Here is a 9,787-nt window from a genome sequence, read left to right on the forward strand (position 1 = left end):
TCAATCTGTGAATCAAGGTTTACTTGGCAGTAAGCAAAATTAATTACTTAATTACTTAAAGGGAAGGTTCAGCAGTGGGGTAGAGGGAGGTCTAAAAAAATGATTTATGATATCAAACAAAGACATTACTAATCAATTTTTAATACTCTGTATTAAATTTTGGTTGTTTTCAACAATTACTTGAATGGAATTGATTCTGATACAACATAAATAACCAAAATATAAATATAGATATAAATATTGGTATAAATATAAATATAGATATAAATATAAATATAAATATTGGTGTACATTAAATATGGCGGGATCTAAGACTCTATATATAGTTGCGTACTACAGGCCTCATGAAACTGACGAAGAGAGTCTTGCAGAGCTTCAACGATCCCTTTGTAAATTGAATCGCGATCATATGGTAGTCATAAAGTGGTGATTTCAACCTACCTGGATGGGATTGGGAAACAAGACAGGTGAAAGCATGTCATCACCCAGCGCTTCATCATGCTTTTGGTTCTATGCTTGATGACCATGGGTTAACGCAGGTAGTTACGGAAACAACCAGGAAAGAAAACGTCCTTGATCTATTCCTAGTAAATAATCCAACGTTAATCACTGATGTCTCAGTTGTACCAGGCATTTCAGATCATGATTGCCCAATTCTCACGATTGCTGGTTGTCCAACTCGCCAGAAGCTAGTAAGAAGGAAAATAACATCTACAGCAAAGCGGATTGGGAGAAATTTGCTGATTTCATGCAAGGTGTAGGCAAGGAAATTGAAGATAAGCTTGACTTTTGCTCAGTGAATGAGGCTTCGGTTATGTTCAAGAATGGAATAGAGAAGGGAATGACAGAGTTTGTTCCACATAAGATGACTTCCAAAAAGAATGACATACCTTGGATTTCAAACAAGATTAAAAGGTTGATCAAAAGGAGAGATAGGTTGAACAAAACAGTCGGAACATGAAATTGAGAAACCACGGGGGAGTCCCTTTTCAATTGGAGGAAGAGTTGAAAGCAGTTAAGAAATCACTGCAACAGGAGCTAAGGAGGGCTTATTGGAATTATGTGGAATCTCTTTTTTCTATCGATGAAGACACCACAGAATTTGAGAGTATGAAGAGATTTTGGGGCTTCATCAAACACAACAGAACTGATAATACAGGAATAAGAGAACTGAAAAGTGATGGTATTACGATCACTGATCCAATTGCAAAAGCTGAAGCATTGAACCAACAGTTCAAAAGTGTTTTCACCAAGGAAACTCCCATACCGAATGACTTACTACCGGAAACCTCAGACTTTGAAGAAATGGAGGATATTTTGTTTACATCAAAGGGTGTAGAGAAGTTGCTTTGTGGTTTGAAGACATGTAAGGCCCCTGGACCGGATGGTATAACTCCACGAGTCTTGAAGCAGCTGGCAAAAATTCTGGCTCCAATTCTTTGCAATATATTCCGGTTGTCATATGAATTAAGTGAAATACCAAATGATTGGCGTGAAGCAAGTGTTGTACCAGTCTACAAGAAAGGTAATCGATCTACTCCTGTAAACTACCGCCCCATTTCGCTGACATGTATTTGCTGTAAACTAATGGAGCACGTTTTAGCCAGCAAAATTATGAAGCACGGGGACGAAAATAACATCATTTTTCCCCTGCAATATGGCTTCCGTAAGAACATGTCATGACTGTGAACAACAATTACTTGGTTTCACAAGCGATTTACATAGGAACTTGGATGCAGGACGTCAAACGGATGTTATAGTCATGGATTTTTCAAAAGCTTTTGACAAGGTTGGGCATGAGCGGCTTTTACGTAAACTGGACTACTACGGTATCAGGGGGAAAAATCTGAAATGGATTCAAAGTTTTCTCAATGGAAGAAGTCAGAGGGTCGTTTTGGATGGTATTAAATCTTCTTCAGTAGCGGTAGGATCTGGAGTGCCTCAGGGGTCGGTTCTTGGCCGGCCTTGCCTCTTTCTACTTTACATCAATGACTTGCCTGATGGTCTCGCGTCAAAGGTTCGCCTTTTTGCCGATGATGCAATTTCTTACATGACCATCGACAATCAACATCATACGCAAAATCTTCAAGAGGACCTAAACAAAATTGGTGACTGGGCGAAAAAATGGATGATGGATTTGAACATGGACACAGATAAGTGTAAGGTTTTGACAATATCCAGGAAAAGAAGTAAGGTGCAACACGTGTATCATCTAAATAACGCCCCTCTTGAATCTGTTGAATCCGTGAAGTACTTGGGTGTAACCATCACTTCTGATTTGAAGTGGACCCAACACATCAACAATACTGTCAATAAAGCCAATAACGTGCTTGCATTTCTAAAACGCAATCTTCGCATAAAATCTTCTGATGTTAAAGCCACAGCTTACAAAACGTTGGTTCGACCAATTGTTGAGTATACTTCCACAGTTTGGGACCCATCTACCAAGAACCTAATCCACCAAGTGGAAATGGTCCAGAGAAGAGCTGCGCGATTCACTTTAAATCGCTACCATAACACCTCGAGTGTCACCAAAATGCTACAAGAACTTAATTGGACCACTCTGAAGCAGCGCAGAGAAAATGACAGGCTAATTATGATGTGCAAAATACACAGTAATCTCACTCCTCTTTCAGCACAGGACTATATCATCAAACAGGCTACTCAGTTAACGAGAGCTTCGCAACCACACTCCTATCAGGTACCATATTCGAGAACTGAATCGCATCGCCATTCGATCTAATTCCCAAGAACTGTAAGGAACTGGAATTCTCTGTCGTCAGAAATTGTTTCAGCGCCATCTGTGGGATCATTTCGAAACCGTCTAACGGTTGATCACAGTGGCTAGTATTTTCGTCAAATTTTCTATGTGCTTGTAAATATCTGTAAATAAATTGTATTATAATGTAAATAGCACCAGTCTGCAAGAATCTTCAGTCTATTGAAGGAGGCAGACTTAATCAGAAGAAGAAGAAGAATGTGAAGGCCGCTGCATTTTGTTCAAATCCAAAAAATAACTGTTAAATACATATTATTATAAAGGCAGTATCTTTCCAGGATGCCTGACATGCAGGTATGGTGTCTCAGACATGAGTAAGAGGCCACATAAAAACACTGCTGCATTTTCAAATGTCTGGGTGTTTTATGAATATATTTGAGGTAAATGGGTCGGCAACTGTCGAGGCTCATACGGCGTCTCGTAACCACTCCTGCTGGACACTTGCAGTGCAGTAGATGGGAGGATCTCAAAGAAATTTTCAGGATACATTGTAATACCAACTCAACAACAATGTTACCAACACACTTACTGATCGGTACGCTCCCGCAACCATAAAAGCGGTAAGGATCCGCCGGAAGCAGACAGTAATAAAATAGAATAGGCCGATATAAGCCTACTCTGTTAACCAAGTATAGGTTTTCCCATTCATTTTAAATTTCTTTCATTCAATTTCACAAATTTTCACTTCAATTTCGTCGCGGGATGTCGGGAATAGGCCAAACTTACTTTCAAATTCGTCTTTTGTCGTTCATTTTCAAATAGGGGTCCTAAAGTCCATTCAATTTAGTCATTTGGCATACATTTTCGTCATTTACAGTTCAAATTCAATAGCACTCAAAACAGCAGGATCGATTTCGTCTTTTGTCAATCATTTTCGTTAGATTTTTATTCATATTCGTCTCATATCTCTATTCGATGTGATTTCCCAGTCATTCATGTATTTTTTTTTCTGTAACCGTTCACATTTTACAAGTGTCCCCCCCCCCCACACACACACACACAGAACCGCAGATACAGACACACACACAAGCGATCCGAGTACGCACTGATACAAACAGACGTACCGTCTCGCATACGAAAACACTGACAAACGATTTCTAGGCAAACATGATTAAAGACAAAATTTTAGGGGTAGAATTATTGTAGCCTAATGTCAAAGAATGGATAACATAATCATGTTTGCTGCTTTCCAGGGTACAAAATTTAAAGCTTGCTTCATGCATTATGATGCGAAAACCTGAAAATTACGAGTCAAAATAAAGAATCGACAACATCTGGCATATTTGAATGAAACATTAATGAAATTGTGTGAACAAAAACGAATTTGATCTTCACATTCTGCGATCCGTCAGCTGGAGGGATGAATTTGAATGACAATTGACGATTTTGAATGCTACGTCTTCGAAAATGTTTGACGAAAAACGAAAACCTGTAGCCTCTTTCAAGCTCCCATGATTGTTGGCTTTGTTTCCAGGCCCTCCATCCCTAGAAACTTGGGAACAATACATTGTAATAGCTCCCTGCGTTTTAACTGACTTCTCTGAAGGTTAGCAAGGTGGGGCCCCATTCAAATTGCCTCGTATCACACTTGATTACAAGTAATCAGCGCGCCCACCATTCATCTGTGAACGCCGGCTGCGCGGACAGCTTTGGCAACTTTTCCTTTGACATGATCAACCAATCAGAGCACGCATCTTCTATTGGCTGTGGAAAGAACCTGGAAGATCAAAGGGGCGCAGTTCTGTGACACCTATTGTCACTCTTTCTTCTTATTTATCTCCTTGCAAGTCTTTCACTTGTCTTTGTGTCGGTTTAAAATTTTACTCTTCAGATACAGAAGATGATGACAAGTAAACATGAGATGTAACTGTCGCATGAATTAATTTCTTTGGTTGGAGCATATTTCATTATACACCACAAAATGGCAAAACATCTGTAGTTTGAATATGCCCAAGCAAAGATACCCAAAAGAGTTGATAGAATTTAGAAAGTTTTTGTCATTGTCACATTTGGACTGCGAATGCATGACTCCAAATAAATAGAACACTGTATAACAAAAGAGGTTGAAATCCCTTTCAGGAAATATAACAGTTCTTTTAGGAAAAACAAAACAAACTGGCATTTTGGTTAGAGACATTTCGCTTATACCGAAACATATCAACAGAAATAAGTTCACTCCTTCATTGTTACAAGGATTAAAAGCAGTGACTCTAAAATATGAGCAAGAAAACACTCGGACAAAGTAAACAAAGAAAAGATAGATTATTGCTACAGCAACAGGGTTTCCATTGGATGGGAAATGAAGATTTAGAGCTTAGTCCATCCGCACGTCATTTTCTGTAAGAAAACAACAACTGTATTTTGCGTAGTGCATATAATAGGTTCTTATGGTGGTATCTATAGATGGTGCATATACGAAGCGAATCATCTATATGAATTCACTGCGTAAGCTGTAAGTTGCATTGCTTTATACATTACGATTGGTATTGATAATAGTTATCATTATTACTATGATATCATCATCATTATCCTTATCATTATCATTATAATTATCACAATCATAATTATTGTTATTATGTTATTACTACTACTTCTACTACTGCTAGTGGTGTATAGTAGTTGCAGTAGTAGTAGTAGTAGTAGTAGCAGTAGTAGTAGTAGTAGTAATAGTAATATTGATAGTAGTAACAGAGGTATCATTGTCATGTTTTCACTTCATTTTACAAGTAGGCAAAGAATAAGATTATCTCTTAGTTTGACTCCATTATTCATGTCTGTAATTTGAATTGTTAACCAGGGGCAAGAAATCATTAGGTAAATCTCTCACTTTAAAAAAAAAAAGCACGTCCATTTCACAGCTTAAAACGATTTACAGCGACAAACAAACAATAATGCAAATGTCAAATACGTGTTGAGAATGATCAGACCTCTGTCCATGCATGGAGCTACTAACACTTTATAGCTCCATGGTCCGTGTACATTCCCTGGGAGTGGTAATAATGAGAATGATTGTAGGTTGGTGGTTTTTGCTGTACCTTGCACCTCCTGCCTTGTTACGTCACCGACAGGAAGGAAATATAACGGTCCAACACCTGTTTGTTGTATCAGTCGGCACTTGGGTAGACCATCTATGCTGGCAGGTAACAGGTACCAGTCTGTTTTATTTAAAGGCATAATTTACCATTTGCAGATGAAACCAAAAGCCAGCATTAGTGCTTTAAAAACGTTCTAAAATGTGAGTTACGGATAGAAAAAACCACTGCAAAAATCTGCATCGGTAAAATTGATGTTAAGATATTGTTAAATATATAAAATGTGAACGATAGTTATAATGAAAATGCTTCCAGACTAAACCGTCTACAGTTAAGGTTTATTGAGGAAAAAGTACTGGTATATCCTTATATTTGAGGTTTTATTGCAAACATTTTATATGGTGGGATGTTTTGTGATACAACAGACCTAAACATAATAGCTTTATGCATCAAATATGATATCTTGAAATTTTTTTAGATCACTACTCCCAAAGGTAAACAGGACATTTAAAGTGTTGAAGAGTAACTATGATCATACAAAGGAAATGAAGAGAAAATGAAAAAGGAATAGAAAGGAAAAAATGGACAGCAGTCAGACGTAAAACAAAGAAACCAACAAACAAGCAAGCAAACAAAGCATCTAGAGATTCATCAATCAATCGTTGAATGGTAATTTTTTTTTAAATCTTCTTACACGTCCCCAACACATACAACTACACTCAAAGATGAACATAAAATTTTATATTATCTTCTTCTTTACGTGTGACATAATATATATTTTATAATGATTTTGTGGTCGTCAGAAAGGTACGACAAAAATAAACAGGCAAATCAAATTTAAAAAGATGACTGCTATATACTTATAAAAAAAACCCAGGCAAACACAACAAAGATTTGAGAAATTGAAAGTATGGTAAAAGACTTTGATTTATCAAACAGATTAACTTTATGTATTTTGAGCTGTTTCTGTGGTAGCCCAAAACAAAGAAATACATTAAAATACCACAATCATTCAAAGTTGTGTGATACTGATGACTAGGATGTACTAAGATCTAGTACCACAAGAACAGAATAAGAAAACAAATTGTAGTTAAGCAGAGTTTGAGTGGGGGAGGGGGAGGGGGAGGGGGAGGGAGGGATTGATTTTACAGAATAGATCAACATAAACCAGCAGAGCTTGTATAAGATGAATACTTCCCATTGACTTGTGTGCATTACATGCATACTCTGTAGGGCTCACACGGGTAAATATTTCCCGGTAGAGACGTGTGTTAAAATTCAAAATTCAAGCAATTCTGAAAAAAAGCTGGGAGAAATGAGGTGTTTCATCTTCACCAACCTGGATAAATGAGATATACTCTTTTGATCCATCAAATTTCCAATGCGGGTTCTTCAGCTCAAACTCTGTCCAAGGGTCCGCAAAGCCAGACTACGAGTTCTTTTCACTCAAAAAATCATTTTCTATTTTCTGTACATGCACGCAGTGAAGTATAGTCCCTTCAAATTCCATGAGAAAAGCTTTCATGTTCCAACCAAAATGCAGTTTGTAGAGGAATTCATACTCAATATCTGCAGCGATTCATTTTTTTTTTTTTTGCCAAACTGCATTTCTGATTTTTTATTAATTCTTTTTCTTCATTCATATCATTGGTACGATTTTGTGAAGCGGTCAGGGACATTTCATTTTATTTACAGGTGTGAGCCCTGTACCACCTTCGTGAATTCGGGCCATTGTGTTATTTTATTTTGCTTTGTTACGTCATGTTCTTCACCCCGGATTCGCTGAACAATGTATCAGTCTCTGGCTCACACGGTCGGATATAGTGTGGAATAAAACAGGAAAGAAAACTCATGAGGAGTAAGACCGGGGGATTTGGTACTACCAGGTATACCGACTGGGACGATTTTCAGCCCAAAAAGTATAAAAGTTGACCAAATCGCCTGCATTCCTCAGATTTCTCGGGTTCGTGCTTCCACGACAGAAAACTCCAAAACAACGACTAAAAAAAAAACTTGGCAAGAGACGGATTTCATCACCATGGGTTTGAAATCAACTTTGCTCGTCCTCTTTCTCGCTGCACTTACTGTCGCAGGTAAGAATAGCGTCTTTGTCAATTTTCACATCGAGTCCTATTTTTTTTTTCATAATCATGTCTTCTCTATTGTCTATTCAAAGATTATGATTAGGAAGCTTAGATGATATTTCAATATTTAAAGAGGATCTAAGAAAGATTACGTAACACTAAAATTCAAAATTGATAATCAGAATGGTGTATATTTGATTCTCTGTTCGATAAATCACATCTGCGATTAAGAACTGCCTAGCAAAAAGAAAAAAAAAGCTCTATTTCAATGTTAAGTATGATGTAAATTTATATGGCAACGAAGTTCACCACTATAAACCGTCTCTCTTCACAGTGGATATCAAAGTTGATTTGAAAAAGTTGTGTCTTTGTTTCTGCAGGTGCAACACTTCTTTTTCAACACTTTTTCTTTTGCGATATGTGTCCTGATACCATTAGTGATACTCAGACAATGATGCTATCAATATCATAACAATCACAGACATGGGTTTTCTTCATGATAAACACCTGTCTTTCAATGCTCCTTTCATAGTGTGTGCACAGAGCGGTCGTCGAGGTCCAGACAATAAACGAGGGCGGGGTCGACTATCTAATCGTCCTGGGGATCGCCGAGGACCCGGTGACCGCCAAACTGTGGCTAATCTAGAGCAGCGTGGAGGCGGACGACGAGATGGTGGTCGTAGGAATGAGGGACGTTCTCGACCAGGAGAACAGTTCTCAGACGGCCAAGGGAGACAAGGCGTAGAGGGAGGTGAAGGAGATGAGTTTGGAGGACAAGGGGGCTTTAGACGGAGAGGTGGTAAACCGTTCTTTGGTCAGGGAGGAAGACGAGAGGGAGGTCGACAAGGAGGAACCGAAGGGGATATGTCACCGATGCCTTTTGGTGGTGGTAGGAGATCTAATAGAGCCAATGAAACTGATGGTGACGAAAGTTTTCCTGGTCGTCACCACGGAAGGCATCACTCGCCCCACCATCGCAATCACCATCATCAACATCACAATGGAAGGCGTAATGAGAGCGAGGAATCTGAAGAAGGAGATAACAACGGCACCAGTATCTCCCCTTTCAGATTCGGTCGCTATGGAAATCGCCGTCATCATCATGCAAAGTGTAATGAGAGCGAAGACTATGATGAGGAAGGAGATAGCAATGACACTCTAATCGAGAATGCACCATTTGGTAGACCATCTCGTCGTCGCCATCATCCCTGCAAACGTAATCGTACCGAAGAGGAAAACGGCATTTCAGATCGAGGTGACCGACGTGATCAATCTGGATGGGACGGCGGGCGACGTGGCGAAGGAGGAAATGGTCATCCCTTCCAACGTCCAGGCAAGGGTGGTCGCCATGGTAACCGCGATGATCGTCCATTTGGTCGTCGAGGTGGCAGGAAACCCGAAGGGGATGAGGACATGCCCACCACCATCGAGCCAACAACACAGACCGGAGAGCGTGAAATTGATGAAATCGGAACTGATCTACCCGAAATCAATGAAGGGTTCATGCCATGATAAAACTGTATAGCTGTTCTTGTTCTTGCTGATATTTTTTCCTTAATGTAATTCTTCCCATCGTTTTCCAACAAAAGCTTGTCAAAAAAAAAAAAAAAAACCAACATGCTTATTTGGTTCTCGCATTAATTCAACTTTTTTTTTCCCCCACCGTGGTTAGCGGCTTGCAAATTCACGTACACTCACAAATAGAAAGCAAAGACAGAAATGAAATAATGTTTCCTTTCACCTTGAGTACAGAGATTTTCAAAATATGTCGGTGGCTGATGAATACATATTTGTAAAATGTTTAATAAATGTCATCATGCATAAATAATCACTTAGAGTGTAAATGCGAATCATTTTCTAAGACGTTTTAACATATCCCTGACATTAAGAGA

Source organism: Diadema antillarum, unplaced genomic scaffold (assembly GCF_040938485.1).
Source record: "Diadema antillarum isolate AM-2024a unplaced genomic scaffold, OU_Dant_1.0 seq00000819_RagTag, whole genome shotgun sequence".
NCBI lineage: Eukaryota > Metazoa > Echinodermata > Echinoidea > Diadematoida > Diadematidae > Diadema > Diadema antillarum.